Here is an 18,917-nt window from a genome sequence, read left to right on the forward strand (position 1 = left end):
TGTAGACAGCCTAGATATGTCTAACGTGCTTAGTAGTATACCCCACTGGGGGAAGGATGCAAGCATGAGTAGTATTTACGACAGTTGTGTATATATACACTCCACAACTGTAGGGGGAGTAGAAGTAGGAGTAAAAATAGATGTAAAAGCCCAACAAAAACGGTAAAAAAGGCAAAAATCCAATATTAACTGAATTTTACTTTTGTTTCCAATCCAGTTTCTGTTTTTTTCTTTATCTTGTGTGACTAATGATACATTTAGAAAATAGCAGCAATTACGTATTTGCTGACCAGTTAAAAAAAATTGAAAATTGGATTATTGAACACATTTTTTATTTGGATCAGATGGATGGAGCAAATAGAACAAAGCACCGCAAAGCGTTAAACGGACCCATAATCTGCTTTTGATTTCACTTGTTCGATTTCAGACGGAACCATCTTTTTGGACTGATTGTTTTTTTTTTTTTGCAACACAGCTTAATTTAGCTTGAAAGTTAACCTGCTACGGAGCAGGTTAGTTCTGTGGCATAAATTCCCATAGTTACCAAGCTGGGATTCACGTTAACCTCATTAATGGAATTCTCACTAAAATTAGCGAGACTTATCGAAATAAGCCAGGTTTGGCCTTTAGCGAGGTTGATGGAATACCCCCCAAGAGCGCTTCACTAGTTCACATTCGTAATTTGCAAACAGATAGCATAATAGAAAAGTATGTTTGGCGAAGTCTCTGGCCGAGGTCCTGAAGTGATTTGCGGGATCGTGCAGGAGTCAACTGCACAGGCAGAAGTCGTGCAGGATTCCGCCATACACCCCTTTATTCTTGAACAATGTGTGGCAGGCAGACCTTGTCTGCTTGCTTGCTCTTTCCTCCTGGCCTCTCCCTGGCCCTCTGCTAATGAGTGGGTGGGGCCAATCATTCAATTAGGCCAACCATGCGCTACTTAAGGAGCTCTACAGCAAGAAGCTCAGTAGGTTCCACTGGTTGTCCCTCGTCTGAGCACTGGGGGTCTACCGACCATCAGGTATGTTGCGGCCCTAATGTTGTAGACTAAAATGTGCTTGGTGTAGCTAAACTCCATTTCTATATGTAGCCCTGTAGATGGATGGATATGCTATCCTCATCTGTTGTCATTGGGAAAATTGGCATAGAGAAGAGTATGTGTGTGTATAGCTTTAAAATAAATGTGGATGTTTTGGGAAATGGTATCAGGTTTGATGTATTTTGTTTGTCTTCCAGGTAGCACAGCTTTTCCATCCGCGTTGCCCTCCGCGTAGGTCATGCTGCTGTCTTGTCTTGGTTTCGTTTCGTTTCTGTTTAGCTTTGCTTGCACTTGGAAACTGCCTACATTGTACTTGTACCCTTTTTGTTTTACTTTACTTTATTATCTTAGTTATACAGTGTCTGTCTATTGCATAGTCTGGGGGCAACAACTGTCTTGTCTTAAATAATAATAAAATAAATTATTCTTTTATAATTATTCGCGAAAAGCGACAGAGCAACAGCTCCTGTGTATCAGCTGCCTTACGGCCAACGCCAGCATTGAGTTAAGGTAAAGCGATGGTTCCTTAAATACATTTTGTGATCACCACATAGATTATGTTGTATTACAATTTTAATGTAGACATGGTCTCAGATGAGATGCCAAGACGGTAGCCTATAGGGTGGTGGCACCAATCCAGAGAAAGAGGGGCGAGGGAGAACCAGGGATGCGGTCCCTGGCTGGGAAAAAACGCGGGCTCGAACGCGGTTTACGCCGGTGGGAGATGAAGGGGAAAAGGTAGCGACGCGGTTGCTACAGGGGAAGGGGGAGGAGGTTGCACAGCACCCTAGGTAGGCAAAGAGAAAAGTGGGGAGGGTTGATTAGCTGGAAAAGAGAGAGGCCGTAGTAGCGGAAGGCAAGGTAGAGGGCTGCACGCGGGCTGCCATAACTTGCCGAGTTGAAAAACATGTTGCATGAACAGAGGGGGAGACACCGGAAGAAGGGAGCTCTGCGCGTGACTTAGCCGGACTTACCGGTGACTTAGCTCCTAGCTTGACCAAACGCGCCTTGCAAACGGAGTGACACCGATGCTGCAACTTCGGCAGGTAGAGGCAGACTGCGAATAAATAACCTGACTGATTGAAGGAGGCGTGGCAAACTCTGTCATGCTCCTCCCGAACTTCCGTTTGTAAACGCCATTTGGGTTGAATTTGTTTACAACAAAGATGGCTGCCGCTGGAGACTTGAGATGTGTAGATTCTGCCATCGAGTCTGTTCTAGAAGATATCGACAGCGCATTCATTTTAAAAGGGAAACAGAGAAACTCCAGGCATTTGTTGATAAAGATGTTTTTGCCGTCCTTCCTACAGGATTCGGCAAAAGTTTAATGGGACTCAATGAAAACCCATTAGTCATTGTTGTTTCTCCTTTGTCGCACTCATGGAGGACCAAGTGAAAGAAGCAACTGAAATGGGCATCACGGCGATGCAACTCAACGTGGATATAGCCAGCGGTCATTGCCAGCTCCTTTTCGGAAGACCGGAATCCTGGCTGCTGAACAAGTGGAGGGACATGCTAGGCTCCGATGTTTTTTAAGCCAACGTAATGGGTATCATCGTGGACGAAGTTTATCTTACTTACAAATGGTAAGCGATATTTACCAAGTCAGACTAACTCCCAATGTTGTGATAGGAATCCCATGTTGTAAACATAGTAGGTGTCGTTGTACGTTCGCTAACTCAGACTTGGTACAATCATAGCGTTAGTGTAATTTTAGCGAAATAACTAGCAGTTCAAACATTCTAATGTAGGCTACTCTTTTATTTCTATCAGGGGTCAGGCTGTAAAAGGGCAGACGCCATTTCGCGACAGCTTCGCCAAGTTGGGAGACCTTAGATCCTTAGTTAAAGCTGGTAAGTACAAAACAATAGACTTCCTGCATGTTCAGTCTTCGATGTTTTCTACATTTAGTGTAATTCACCACTTTAATTGAAATCGGTTTCATTACAGGAACCTGTCCACTTCTAAACACAACTAACCACTTTCCCCCAAAACCGGTTTTGCATTCGCACTGGCCAAGTGGCCATAGGAACTGGTTGCCCATTCAGATGGAAATTGACCATTCATTTGGGTGTTGCTTTGTATGTATTTACACATATACCCATTGGTAGTCACTGTACCCCTTATAAGTGATGTATTCCTTTTAGATGTCCGCACAGTCATTAAAAAGTAAATAAATGAATGATACTACTCATCATTTCTTATTTTACTGTTACTTATTGGTTGCTTATTGTACTGCTATATATTCCAGGTACACCTGTGCTGACATTGACGGCTTTTGCTGATCGGGAATCCAGAGCCAGGGTTATGAAACAGCTTCAGATGGACAATCCAATCATTTTGGAGCCCAAACAGAACAAACATCAGACTGGGTCTGATTAAAGTACCTGGCCATACACTGGACTGCCTACACTGGATTGTACGGATGCATATTTGGTGCCACATGAAGAGAATATATTTGAAAATTCCGAGAAGTCAAAATTTTCAAGATAAGTCAAATTTTTTGAGAAACAAAGTCAGAAATAATTTCTGAGATTAAAGTCAGAAATTCTGACTTTAATCTCAGAAATTATTTCTGATTTTGTTTCTCAAAAAATTTGACTTATCTCAGAATTTAAAAAAATATGTTCTCTTTATGCCCTAATATAACCCGACTCTCGCCAGATGAATTTCGTTCCGCTTAGCTCCGCCTAGCTTCACTCGCATCCATCTGGGACCTCTTCCATTGAGAGTGATTTCTGCACCCGATTTTATGGTACAGCCAATCAGGACGCAGGGCAGGAGTTTCATAGATGTGACATAGCGTAGAAGCGACTGTGAGACTTATCAGCGTCACGGGTTGGCTTCGATGCGAGTGGTTGAAGTAGCACGTCAATAGATGACGGACAAGTGGCTTATTCAATCATATGCAAGCATTTTTTGATTAGGCCCAGCCTTCTGAAGCAACACTCCAATGGATTGGTCCCAGATGGATGAGTGGAGCTAGGCGGAACGAAATTCATCTGGCGAGAGTCAGGTTAGCCCTAATATGCTTCTGTAGGATTGTGAGGGATGTTAAAAAAAATGGTATCTCCATGTTGCCAGTAATTATCTATTGCAAAACCGTGAAGGCAGTTGGCTGAGTGATCTGCCATTTGAAGGGAGAACTCGGTTAAGATTCCTGGGTTGACCGAGACCCTGAGAAAAATATTGAAAACCTGCGTATAGGCATGCTCCACAGAGTGCCGTCATCTGAGTGGACAGGGTAGCTGTTGAGTTGTGGTGGCAACAACAGCTCTTGGGATGGGCCTAAATTTTCCCAACGTATCACACATTGTGATGTATGGGTTACCAGATGATGTGGAAACCATGGTTCAGCAGGTCGGGAGGGCAGGCAGAGGTGGGTTGCAGGCACATGCGATTGTTTATGCTGTCAAACAGCATACAAAGCTTGACCCAGCAGTTAAGACGGTACTTGAGACTGGAGTCACTAGTTGTCTGCGGAAAGCTTTGTACTGCCATTTTGAGGAACACGCCACATCTGTTGATCCAGGACATCTGTGCTGCACTCACTGCCATTCTGTTTGTTCTTGTGAACCTGAAGGTTGTGGGGAGCCAATCCCCAAATATGAACACTTTCAAGGGGAGGTTTCATCACCCGACAAACACAGAATGGTCACACTTGAGGACTATGCGATTGGTTTGCTGTTTTGTGGAGTTGTAATCCTAAACGGAGAACTTGTTCATGTATGCATTCACCTGTTTCTCTCAAAAATGAGGTTTGTGTGTTTAAGTACTCCTCTGTGTATCCTTACATTCTTTTTACAACGCCGGCAAAAATCGTTTACACTCATCTTCTACTTCTTCCAGTGTGCGTGCAGTTGAGTTCTGTTGACAACAACTATATGTAGCTTAAAGGACAAGTTCGGTATTTTACACTTAAAGCCCTGTTTTCAGATAGTTTATGATTAAATAGAAAGTTTAAGATTGAAATTTGGACACATGCTGCTGTCCTGAGAAACCTTAACCTCTTACTTTAACTCATTGAGTGCCAAAAACGTAATATTACGTTTTTAGCTTCTTTTTTTTAATTACGAAACTAGACACTCTAACACACCTTATATGTGATTTTGGGAACTCTGTGATGAATGGAAATAAAAATATATGACGATTGAAAACGCACAATCTGGACATTTTATCATAACTCGGTTGCCGCTTTGGGTCGAATCAGTGACTCATGCACGTCATCTCAAAACCAGGGCATTTTCGTGGGTCTATCACTAGGTGGCAGTCTCGCCAGGTCTCGCTGATCACTTCCCGGAAAGTTTACAGGCAACACTTAATATTTCATGAAAGACGTTATATCTCCATTTCTAGATAAAAACAGCAATTTTGATAACTAGCCACTGTTTAGCTTAGGATTTCTCAGGAACAGAGGCGTGTAGAAATACACTGTTTGCACCCACTGAGAGCTTAAAGTCTCACCTTTTAAACGAGCCATTGTATGTGTTCATAGCTATAACACAGAATATGCTGTGGCTGTATAAAAATCATCAACAATGGTCTAGATTGCTGGCACTCTAGGAAAAAGCTTCTGAAAACAGCTTGGCATTCAATGAGTTTGATGCCATTATTTTAACTCATGTTGATGACTCGCAGACTGATAATAGGCATCTGTCTCGTGTGTGTGTGTGTGCCTCGGAGGGGGAGGGGTTGATCCAGCTCTGTGGTGGGTAGGATCTACAATTAGGTGTTAACTAATATTACTACGCTAGGTCGAAGTACTCCCAAGTGCTATTGCGCCACACATTGTAGTTCTCCTGTTTATTCGCTTGGAAAATCGCCACATTTCATGTTGTGTGACCTTACACATTTTTATCAACTACTCGTGCAACTGTATTTAAGTAGGGAAAACGTGGATGTTTTTGATTACTGCTATCTTCCTCCCTCTATGGCTACGTCTGAGCCCACTAGCATAGCAACATGCTAACACATTCGCTCTACGCACCAGGGAGTTTGAGTGCACGTACCGACACGGGAGAGATATGACTCAACTCGTGAAAGTTAAGGTAAGAACATATATTACTACTGACATTGGGTGGCATGTACCTTTAACATATGAGGCTAATCATCTCGATAGAACTCTACTATCAATGTATTACAATGGATATACTGCTCAATGAGAAGTTCAAGCACAAAGCCGATAAAGATGGCGCCTCCCATGTTTGCACGTGGAATAAGGTGATTAGCTCTTTGGAGATTGTCTATTACATTGTTGCTAGTCGTTAGATCGGCTCCGAAAACAAATGCACATGTAGGCCTACTGTGTCCAGGCAAGAAGTATTTACAATGCCAAGGTAAAATATAAATATTCCTCAACTCTAGGGGGAGCTTTAGAGTCACCAAAACACCCGAAAAGGTATAGATCGCTGATTATGTATGTAACCGTGGTTCTATGAAGGAGTGGAAGACCGCCAGAGGCAGTCGATAGACTAGTGGAATTCCTCATGAACTCGCGCATTGGTCGAGAAACATGTATATAAACTTCTGTCATCACGTGACCATGAGACCGCGAGATACAATACTGTGGTATTTTGGCTTAAGTTTGACCCTCTGTGGATACCGTAGTGCCCTTGTTGTGATTACATGCTTTGTATGCAGATTCCTGGGTTTGAGAATACAATGGCACATGCGTTAACTGGTCTCCGTGTCTTCCTTAAAATATACACTAATGCGTTACAACAACTATACTGAGGATATACTACAAATATAAATACAGATGCCGGGCTCATGATCTCAATAGTCATTCTCGCCCTTCCGAGTGACCAGAGACTCTGGCGGTCTTCCACTCCTTCATAGAACCGCGGTTACATTCTTTTTGACAAGGAAGTAGGTTAAAGCTCGTGGTGCAGGTTTTTTTTTTTTTTTTGTCTTTTCTGGCAATTTTCTAGTTGGTAATAAACATTTAAACAATTATCCATTGTATTTGATGTTGTAAAGTATCACAAAAAAGAAATATAATAAGGAAAAGTAGGTGATATTTTAGCTGTTAGCAACAGGTTTGCGATGATTCTTATTTCTCCCACAATGCATTCCATGACGTCACATGAGGTACTCGTTTTGGGACGACAGCGGAAAGGCCGCCTTGATACCCTTGAGAGAGACGACAATTAACTTAGTGAGAGTAGCAGCTAGTGAGAGAGTAACAGTGTCAGATATATAAGTAAATATAAAGATAGAGATAGCCTATAGGGATTGGGTAGATATAGATAAAATGGTTTACTACTGTGTTTGTGCCGGGTGCAAGAACTCCCGGCACAAACTTCCCCAAGGACAAAGGCGCGCATGCAGTGCGCATTTCAAGGAGGAGGATTACCACTCAGGGGATGCCAAGATGGTCTCACTTGGTTTAAAGAGTGAGAGAATGGCGAAGTTAATTCCTACCGCCGTGCCGTCTGTGCATGCAAACCTCTCTGCCTGCCCTGTCCTGAGGTCCAGAGACACCGTCTGCCACGGTAAGCCGAGATATTGCCACGGTAAGCATCATGCTAATGTTCAAAAGCTGCGCGTTAGCTAGCTCTGTGTATTTTGCATACCGTGTTCCCTTTGACACAGCCTCCACTACAATCATGATCAGTCTGACATTAGAGGATATTTCGTGATTCACGAATATGAGCCAAAACAAAATTGCCCTGAAGTAAATGTCCATATAGTCATGAAAGCATCATGGCTAGCGTTGGGATCAGTGGTGGTGATCACCAAGCAGCTTTCACAACTAAACAGTGTGTTTGCGTTTTGTTAGACTGCTACGGTTTTCTTTCACATATATTTGGCCATGACCGTGTCGCCAGGGCTGTAGTGGAGGCTAACGCAAGTAAACAGTTTACCCACCTCTGACATTTCAGAAACAGAGTTTATCCACTTCTCACTTCAGAGTTTAGCTACCTCCCAATACAGTAAATGCACTACCTCATAGAGTTTATGCACCACATGCACTCTAGACATTTATTACCACTAGTATTGATGTAAACATTTAACGGTAACCTTCCACATCATTAAATATGTTCTGAATGTCATGTATTTTTTTTTTTATTTTTTTTTTTAAAACATCGAGTAGCACATATCAGGGTCCACTGTACTGTAATCTTTTTTTTCTCTTGTGTACCCTCTTCGCTGACCTTTTTTATATTTGTTTTCACAAGATGTTGACGGAAGCCTCACAGCAGGAGACCATGGACAGTGTGATACTGGGGGATCAGCCCTTGCCCACCTCCACTTCTGTACCAGGCTGGCTTTAGTCTGTTGGTTTGTGATGTCATCATATTTGAGTGTTATACTGAATTGGTCATGTGTTTCATTCAAGTTTCTTTTTTTTACATATCTAGGGCTGTATCTTTCTTTCTGTCCCTTTCATCTCATTTGGTGGTGGTTTCCTGCATGCTGCATGTTTTGTTTTGTCTTTGTGTGATGTTGCTTTGTTTTATACTTTGCACAAAATCATTACTTTTTCTCGTCTTTGTAAGTGGCAATAATTGTCCGCTGTGTACCCCATTCAAGGGGTGCTGCATGTCTGCTCCTCTGTCTGTGTGCTTGGGTTTTCTTTTGTTATTTGCATGACATTTCTTATATGTAATTCAAAATAATTTACCAATCATTTTACCTGTGCCTTGTCAACCTCTGTGTGCGGTGTTGTCTGGCCTCACTGTGTGTCTTCTTGATGTGCTTTTGCATGTATCACTGCATGTATGCATGCATGAATGGGTTTGTGTGTGAGAGAGAACCATCAGCTGACCCTCAGGTAAGACCACACCATTGCAGGCCAAAGAAACAAGGTGCAAACGTTTTGCGTCTAGCCCTTCATTAGTGTTCCTTGTATGTTTTGTGCCTAACCATTTTTTTTTTAATAGAGATTTGTTTACTTCCAACCTGTGTCTTTGTCCTTGTTCAGTAAATGTTTAAATGTTCAGTAACCATTACAAGCAATGGCAATAAACTGTTTAATCAAAATTCATGTGTTCTGTGTACTTTATAACATTTTAAACATTCAATTATCCTATTACTGTAATCTATATGCCCACTTCTAAATTGTCTTGCATCTGTAGGGAATTAGGCCAATTGTTAAACTCAAAATGTAATTATGTAGCACATACATTTTGAGTTTAACGTTAACAACCTTTTTCCCAGTTTATGAAGTTGTGCGTTCTACTTTGCTCATAGACGCACAACTTCATAAACTGTATGATATGTCGTGCATAGATGTGATGTCTCCGTCCTGCAGGCGGTAGCCAGAGCGCTCTCAACTCCGCTGCCATGTGTGAATAAACAAACGTCCCCTCCATGTCCCCAGTATAACGTTATTGTCGGGTCATTAAGACGTCTTTGAAATGACCAAATGCAAATGTCATCCGAGGGACCTGACTGTGACGTCCCCAGAAAGTCCGGCCCTCCTCAACAATCCCAGTTTGTCATGTGGCCCCTTGGGGAGATTAGTTGCCCACCCCTGCCTTAACCCATGCCTAACCCTAGTGCTCTCCAGGCAGCGCTGCCTTGAAGACAACGTTGGGGGCATAAAACACCAAGAAACGTACTGTTGATGGGGGGAAAAAAACATCCAAAATTGGTGCTACCGAACTGGAGTAGATGCATCTTATGGCCAGTGCTCTCAGTGAGCTACAATGCTAGGTCTGGAGGCATCTTCTAAACATGCCTTTTTGCTTCTTAACAGACTCAAAATGACTTTTCAGTATGCTTGAATGGGGTGGCATTAGTTAAAAGACTCGAATCTTTTCCAAATCTTGACCAAGTCTTCTGAAGTATGGGTAGTATAATGTGTGCTAGAACTAGTTGCGTTACACTGATGATATAAAGTTAGCAAGGTAATGAAGCTAACATTATAGCTACCAGACAAATTTGTTGTCAACATTGAGAAATAGAGGAGGAATTAGGTTGATAGCTCCACTCACTAATTCATTTAGTATTACAGCATTGTGAGTTATGCTCGGCACCGCTCACGGCTAATTTTATGTTATTACATCTTGATTAACGTTACGTGCAAATTTAGTTTGAATTGAAATAGAGTAAGTATAGTCCGTGAATTCTCCTCCTGTGGGTAACGTTCATCTTGAGATTACGGAGCGCCCGAGTTTGATCGGCTCCACTCTAGTACATTCCTTGTCGAATTCAGGCTAATTGCTGAGACTATTGCCCACCCTGCAATATCACTTAGCTAAAGTTGCAGTGGTGCTATACCTGGTTAGCCTGGGTGCCATTCCGAACTTAGTCCCGCCCACAACATTTGAGGTCGGGAAGTTCGGTCTGGCATTACATTAATACACAGGATTAGATGTTAAAATCCCTTGTGCCAAAATCCAAGGTAAAAACACATTCAGAAGCCCCTGCTCAAGTTTAACTTTAAAAAGCACACTACCCACAAATCCGCCAACAAAATGGTCACAAACACAATACAAATGGCCCATCCAACAGCAGTATATAGTATGTGGCATGTCATTGGGGTTATCAAGTGGGCATCCTTATTCACCGATGTTTCGTTAAGTTAGGCCAGGGGTGGGCAAACTGCGGCCCGCGGGCCGGATCCGGCCCGCCAAGCACTTTCATCCGGCCTGCTGAGCATTTCATTTGGTTATCAGGCTGCTCGCTATTTTTTTCCTGCGATAGAGACGACGTTGGTTAGCTTTACTGCAAACTGCTTTTCACTCTCCTTAGAGAACGTTTACAATGTCAATGTCAAAACATCATGTTAAATAGAGATAACATCATGTTAACTCTTATTTATCTTCTTTGCAGCAGATCTAACGTGAGCATTATGCGATCCATTTAATTGGGAACGCGTCTGCACTCACGAGAGGGAGAGAGCCGCAGGTTCCAGCTGGCTTGTCATTGTTGATAATTGATATCTCCTTATAAGAAACTTTTAAAGGGAAATCATGAAGGCAACAGTAGTTCCCACTACTGACCATTTAAAAACTCTGAGGGCCCAGCCGTAGGTACAGCACTAGCCATAGCAGAGCAGGCAGAAAATCATTGAGAAATAAACGTGAATTAAAGCGACTGTCTTAAAGCGACAGTGCACAGTTTATACATTTGTTAAACAGCATAAAATTAGCAGTATTTTTAAGCAATTAATATTTTAAAAGAAATACTTTTCATACTAAACTATAGGCTATAAATAATGTATTTGTTTATGTGTGTCCTGGGGGGGTGGATTGTGCGCCCGCCGGCCAATTTTCAAAACCCAATGTGGCCCTTGAGCCAAAAAGTTTGCCCACCCCTGAGTTAGGCCCACGACACCTCATGAAGGCTTAACAGTGAAACCAGCGTCCTGGAGACACTCCCCTCCATGCTGCCACCATATTACCACATTGAAATATCCAATACCCAAAATACTCTTAACCAGCCCAGGCATGGTCAAGGTTGGCCCGTCCCGTTGATGTGGACTGAACCATAGCCATAAAAACCCTGGCCAACCAACCATCAACCTAGGCACCACAGCCCATCACAAACACAAAACAAATTAGCCAGTTAGCTTAGGCCCCATCACAAACACAAAACAAATTAGCCAGTTAGCTTACGCCCCATGCTGCCACCATACTACCACAACAAACATCCAGATACCCTTAACCAACCTAGGCATAGTCTAAGTTGGCTAGGTTGGTCCGTCCCGTTGATGCGGACTGAACCATAAACCATAAAAAACCTTAGCCAAGTACCATCAACCTAGGCACAGTCCATCACAAACACAAAACAAATGAGCCAGTTAGCTTACCTTACCTTGTGCCCCAGGAAGGGTAACTTCTCCTTACCCACAACCATTCGCTTGCCCGTTCTGCTGCTAAAGACATGTTACTAACCACCTGCCTTAGACTTCAACCACAAATGCCCAATTCAGACAGCAGGCCAATAGCAGATCTAGCCACAAACCCACGTGCACCGATTTCAATAGGCCTTAATCGTGCACTCCAACCTTGCTTAGCTGCCTCCTCTGCTATTTCAGTGTATTTAGCTCTCTTCAGCTCATTGGCCACTTCCACGCTGTCTTCCCAAGGAACAGTGAGTTCAATGAAGTAAACTCTCTTCTCTGAATCCGACCATAGAATTACGTCGGGTCGTAGCTTAGTACTCACTATATGTGGAGGTACCGCCATCTGCTGGCCAAGATCAACCTTCATTTCCCAGCCCACCCCATTTTTCAACTGGCCGGTTTTACACCTGGCCTTCGCGGAACAAGGTTTATCCCCCTGACAGTGATGTAGTACTCGAGTCCGGTCTCGAGACCGATTTCTGCTTTCTCGGACTCGACTCGGACTTGTTCCTTCAAGGACTTGGTCTTGACTCGGTCTCGGACCACAGTGGGAGGAGAAGGACTCGTAATTTCAGACAGAGTCCTCGAGACCAGCGCATTTTTTTTATGTTCATATTAAAAAAAAAAATGAGAAATTTCACGGCGGCCACGTCTTTGCCCTTGCGTTGGCCTTGGTGCCCCCTTCTTTCAATATTCTGCTTTGCGTCCATTTAATAGCGATTTTTATTTAGCCTAAAAGCCGAAAAGTAAATAATATAATTAAATTTAATCATAACGTCTACATAAGGTGCTATACCCATCTCCCCTACCCATTCATGTCGGTGGAATACTTCACGAACCCTTAGTTCAACACATGACAAACCATATATCAGAATAAACAGCAGACCTTACCAGAAATAAAGCAGTCCCCTGTACAGTAAGCCGTTCCAGAGTATTCCGGTTAAATTAAAAATGTAATCTGCAGCAAGGTCTATATTCATGTCTCCAACTTTGGTCTTTAGGTTTCAAAATGTGTTTAAATCGTTCATGATTTCATAACAGGCCAAATACAAAATAAATGTTACAAATATTGCCTAGATATAGGTAAATATTAAAATCAGAGGATATACAGCTGAGTAAGAGTTTGTGAAAGGAGTCTTAATGATCAAAAAATGCTAAGCATGCATCTAGGCTATTTGAGTTTCTTAAAGCTGAGCTGTGCTTAAATTGTTCAATACATGATTCCATAACAGGCCAAATATAAAATAAATATAAATATTAAATATAGCCTAGACATCTAAATATTAGATGATCAGATGATTTACAGTTCTATGTAATATGTCATGTTTCATGTTTTTGTAATGTTTCATACAGTGATGCAGGTCTACTGCTGTGACTAGGCTAAATACAACTTTGATTATTTTATAGCCTACTACTGTATAGTTAACTTTGGCCTTTGTGCCCTGACATGTGGCCTTTGTGCCCCCCACCAAATATACCCAACTGAAGGCCAAGTGGCCTTGCCCCTAAAATGGTGAAATTCCAAGCCTGGGCCTAACTGTTGATTATTAATTGGTGATATTAAATCATGAATATGAAAACTGACATGTTTTTATGGTCTTGGTCTCGACTCCTAAAGGACTCGGTCTCGACTCGGACTTGCTTCCTCAAAGACTCGGTCTTGACTCTGACTCGACTGTATTTGAAAACCAACGGACTCGGTCTCGACTCGATCTCGACCCTTCAAAGACTCGGTCTTGTCTCGGACTCGGCATAGGCGGTCTTGTCCCCATCACTACCCCCTGACGTACAAAGTTAATTTGCCTTACCCCTTTACTAGCTGCTAATGAATTGACTTCTCTCCTTCTATCCTCTATTGCCGCTGCCACACATTTCAATACTTGGTTATGACGCCACGTATACCGCCCCTGGGTGAGACTTGCCTTGCACCCTGATAGCATATGGTGGAGACTGCCCACACACGAGCAAAGTATGCATTCATCATCCTCACCAAACCATTGACTTAAATTCTTGGGAGATGGGAGCACATCATATGTAGCACCTAATATAAACTGCTCTGGGTTCCACTTCCTCCCTGCATTAACTGTGGGTGCAACTTTCCTCACCACAAAGAGTGGTTCAGATCCCCAGAGCTCCGCAGCAGCATCAAATCCTTCAGCAGCACCCATTCAAAACACACTGCACACTGAAGGTACCTTTGGCCCGTCATAAATTGGATGTCCCACAGACTACACCGGGACCTTATAATCTTTATAGACTATTTGTGCATTGGCAGCAATGGTGGAGCCTGACACTGTTGGACCGTTGGAAGAATTAGGGGTTAGCTCAATCCCCACTGCCAGAACCCTGCTGGAACAGCATGAGGGCCCTTGCCCTTGATTTCAAGGCAGATCTTCGGTCCCGCAGCTCAAAAGGCCCTTGAACGCTGCGTCCTTGTCTCCGAGACCCGAAATCGTCTCATTGGCCCTCAGCCAGCCTTTAGGCGCCCCACACAGGCTCCTCAGTCACAACGCCGTGATGGCGCCGGCCATGGTTCAGCCGCACATCCTGTTCAGCCTCGCCCTCCCGCTGGCCGGGGACACACATCAGTCCATGGGCAGCCACCCTGACATCAGGAGCCACATACTTTCAGTCCTACAGGGGGTTTGCTTCGTCGGCGCCCCCCCCAGAGATACCAGAACTACTGTCCCAAGTCGCTGACTCCTTCGATTACCTCCAATCGCTGGCTCCTGCGTACACTTTTGGAGGGATATCGTCTCCAATTCCGCTGTGGTCCCCCACTTCATACCGTGGTGCGACCCACAGTGGTCCACAACCACGGACAGACACATGCGCTTCAATTAGAGATTCTCAAGCTCTTGCAGAAGGGCCCGATAGAACACGTCGATATACAGGTTCACCCAGACGGGTTTTATTTAAAGGGGAACTTGGCAACTATTTCAACGTAATAAACCTGTTTAGAAATCATTTGGATGGTTAAATGACCTGTTCTGGTGAAAATGGTGACTTTTCCCGCTGCCCCTAGCATCCCCAGGCGGAAAACCAACCTTGCAACATTGAGACTACGTCCCGGAAAGAGAAGTGAGAAACTCGTTTTAATTCATGTTTCTTACCTTGTAACATCCACATTGTCTGCTGAACTTATGCTAACCGTTTTGCTAGCTTGTAAACAAATCCATGTGCTTTATCGTTACCTTTTCCCACAGTTTGAAATAGCATAATGCACAATTTCTCCAGCAGAGGGGGAAATCCTGCCAAGTTTCCCTTTAAAGCCTGTGGTGCAGGTTAAACAACACTTTCAATTAATGGGTACATTAAGCACTCAAGATATGTATATAAAGTTAGATATGTCTCCAAAATGGTGTTAAAGTCCAGTTTTTGGTTAGCAACGGTTATTTTTACGCAATTTGGCGATTACGTCACATGAGGTAGACGTGGTGGAAGCTATTTTTTACAGTCTATGAGTGGGTGGAAGATAAGGAATCCGACCTGCGGTCATATGCCTGTCCCACCCCATCTCTCTCTCCCACTTACTGTCTCACTATTCACTGTCCTATACAAATAAAGGCAAAAAGCCCAAAAAATATACTTAAAAAAAAAAATCTTTGGAAGTAGCCTCAGCCTTATAGCAGCTACTAGAACTAGCACTGGCGTCTAACTGGGATGATGAAGAGGTGGCAAGACCCACAGTTAACATTTATGATGGCCCACAGCCATATCATTTCGAACCGGTTAGACGTGAGAGGGCGAATGGGGAAATACCGAGAGCTGATGGCCATCAAAGAGAAATAAATGCATGGTCAGAGGAGAATCACTGGAGAGTTGGTGAAGTGTCCTGGTGCTAGCGCAGCAACGAGCGCTGGAGCTAGTCTATGAATAACAGTGGATACAATAACAACTTTTTTTACTGTCGAGTGAAAGTCAACGTTTTCTTTATATCTAGTGACCGCGATTAGGTCGTCGGCTCAGATAAGTACCCTAAACTTAGTCAGAAGATCTAGAAATAGAAGGCATATTATGCTAGCTATGTAGCTTGACAGTCCCGCCTGTGAACCCCTAGTGTTTATTACTAAGCTTTTAGGCTACCTCTTTGTAGGCCTAGTATGCTTATAGCCTTCACTTGGCCTCTGTTTTACAGCTAACAAGAAAAAGGTGTCTTTGAACACTACTGTAAGGCACCAGAGTGTTTTACAGTAGCAGAGGAGTTGGCCATCGCAAATAATAGTGGAAGGCCGATTATGGAAGGGGTTGAGGGAGGCATTCGGTCGGATTCTGGTGCTGTGGAAATGTGTAGCCTTTATGTGCAGGGTACAGTAATATGGCATTCAATTCAACAAGTTTGTTAAAATGGTGATTTGAATTTATTAGGCCTACTGTAGGCTATGTCCGATTTATTTCAGGCTATTCTTGCTCAGATGTTCAGCATACTATAGGCCTATGTCTGATTTATTTTCGGACATACAGTATTCTTGCTCAGATGTTCAGCATCACCGATTTAGATGGAATACATGAATGTCCACGTAAGGGCATTGCTATGACGGGTGACATTAGAAACTTCTGCCTAGATCATCTGACAAAGATAACGAATTCCCTCGGCTGACAATATCTTCATAGAGAATATCGTCCGGAGATATATATATATATATATATATATATATATATATATTATGTATGTATGCATGCGCCGGTCTCTAAAACCCCTCGCCCTGCAAAGAGAGCCCCTCACGATTTGCGCTCCAATGTCGTATGGATCATCCAGGTACGCCGACATTGTCTCGAATTGTTAGTGGAGGGGTGGTACTTATAAAGGGTGTGGTTAACGGAAACCTCGGGTTAACCAAGAACATAACCTGCTCGGAACAGGTTTGAGATGCAGCGTAAATTGCCATGGCAGCATAGCTCGGTTTAAACCTATCCACCTTTCGTAGTATGGGTTAATTGGGAAGTTACACCACACGTGATCAAGTTACTCTCGAAGTTACCTAGATAAGCCAGTAACCCCGCTTCGTAGTACAGGCCCCAGAAAGGGAAAATGAGACAGAGTGAAACCAGGTGCTCACATTACACCAGACTGGAAAACACTGAAAGAACCAAAATCACACAGTATAGCACATATTTTTATGTATGAACAGAAAAGGGTTTCCACCATTTATAATAGTTCCTGGTCAAATCTGATTGGCTGAGAGACGGTCTGATGACATCCCAAGGAGGAGGCGCATCTCAGGCTCCAAGGAGAATAAAAAACAGAGCCTAGCCATCAGTAGTTCAGATCTCATCGGGGTAGCAGGTGCATACTCTTCATCCTATTGCCTGACAGTTGAGTCTAGACATTGGTCTGATTGTATTCTCACTGTAATACGGTGAATAAAAAGATCAACAGTCTCTCAGCATCTCTCGTCTTTGTTGTCTCCTTCGGACACGTGGTTCCAGAGTGCTAACTGGATCAAAGAGGTTAAGAGATGGAATTTTCCACAACAGATCCATATCCCGATCTGTATCCTAACGTTATTTCGTTGACACTGTCAGTGTTTATACTATGGGAAGGCCAGGAAGCCTAATAAGTGGTAAAGTCCTAAAACTATGCTCATACAATTTAAATGAATATAGTATTGTTTATGGTGAAGTTGGAGCTGGCCAGACACATGGTGAGATCAACATTGGCTACATGAAACGTTATGGCTAGGTGAGCTAACGCTAGCTGGCTGGGTAGAGAACATCAAGTTATTATTAATATCTTATGATATTAGGTTGGTTCTTAACGTAATAGTAAAAAACTATAGCGATATGTTTTAGATTATGAGATGTGTAGTCATGTCGCAGCTAGTGTCTGGAGCAATAGGCTAGCCTAGTATCACAATGGTTTAAACGCTCCGTCTGTGACTTTTGAACAGTGTGTACTGTGTATGGTTGTGTCTAAATAAAAAAGGTATGTTTGGCAAAAGTTTAGTGAAACTGACAGTGTTTTTCCATTTGATTACAGTAGACCTATGAGGACTGACTGCATAAAAATGTGCTTTAAAAAAAAAAAAAAGTCGGCCTATGAGGACTGACTGTATAAAAATGCCCCCCTCGATTAGCGGGCGAAAATGCTTGAGCGCTAGATGCACTGTTAAAAGTTCCAGCGTATTTACTGTATGTGCTGCAGCTGCTTGCTCCATGTCCCTCGGACCGCTTACCCCTCGCACTCTGCTCCCCAGTCACTACATGCCTGTGGGATACCCTCCCCAACGGGGCTCCAACAGAGAGGTTCTCGGGGGCATGCCAATAGGCGAGAGCCCTAAAGCATCTCCCGTCCACTCGAACACGTTTGTTCCTGTCCCTGACAGAGTGTGCATGGAATGCTGCAAACCATGCTTGGAGATCTCACATGTGCAAAAGGCCGAGGGGAACTTCATGAGATGCCGCTGCCAGCAACCCCAGCAGGCGCTGGCATTGACGCACCCTGACCATAGCGCCCCCGCGAAAACTGCTGATGCAGTTTCGGAGACCTGCCTGACACGTTGGAGATAACCTCACCGTCATGCTCTCTGAATTGAGTTCCAGACACGGATAAGGGATTGTCTGCGCTGGCGTGAGCCGGCTTTTGGGCCAATTCACCTGGAAACCTAAACGCCTGGAGATGGTCGAGCATCTTCGTGACATGCAGCTCCAGGAGGGTCCTGGAGTCTGCCAGCAGAATCCAGTCGTCGAGGTAATTTAATATGCGAACACACCGTCTCCTGAGAGGGGCTAATGCTTCCTGAACGACTTTGGTGAATAGTGCTAGCCCTGATAGTGCTAGCCCGAAGCACAAGACTGAGAACTCCCAAACTCTTCCCTCGAACGCAAAGCGCAAAGGATATCGCCTTCAGGATATCGCCTTCCTCCAGGGCAGGAACGTTTTATAATAAAACTATCCTTGCATCTCAATGATCACATTACATTTGAGGGACTAGTTTCTCGGCAGCGGCGGAATTTTAATTGCTCCGGTTAGTAGTACTGCGCCGAAAAGTAAACAGAGAAGCCCACTCCGATCGGGACACCTAGTAGTAGCCTAGGTAATATCAGTCCAATGGGGGTCATGCCTACGTTTCCCGCTCG

The 18,917-nt window shown here is 43.5% G+C and overlaps 1 long non-coding RNA gene across 2 annotated transcripts; it reads left to right on the forward strand.

Moving 5' to 3' along the window:
- Positions 1-979: 979 nt before the first annotated feature.
- On the forward strand, positions 980-3,442 carry LOC121699317. 2 transcript variants are annotated; one of them, XR_006026972.1, is made up of 4 exons: positions 980-1,021; positions 2,350-2,625; positions 2,813-2,892; positions 3,291-3,442. It is a non-coding gene; the product is annotated as an uncharacterized LOC121699317 (long non-coding RNA). The 2 variants fall into 2 exon arrangements; XR_006026971.1 differs by lacking the exon at positions 980-1,021 and having other exon boundaries at positions 2,211-2,625.
- Positions 3,443-18,917: the final 15,475 nt, after the last annotated feature.

The sequence above is a fragment of the Alosa sapidissima genome, chromosome 2 (genome assembly GCF_018492685.1).
Source record: "Alosa sapidissima isolate fAloSap1 chromosome 2, fAloSap1.pri, whole genome shotgun sequence".
In the NCBI taxonomy this organism is placed as follows: domain Eukaryota; kingdom Metazoa; phylum Chordata; class Actinopteri; order Clupeiformes; family Clupeidae; genus Alosa; species Alosa sapidissima.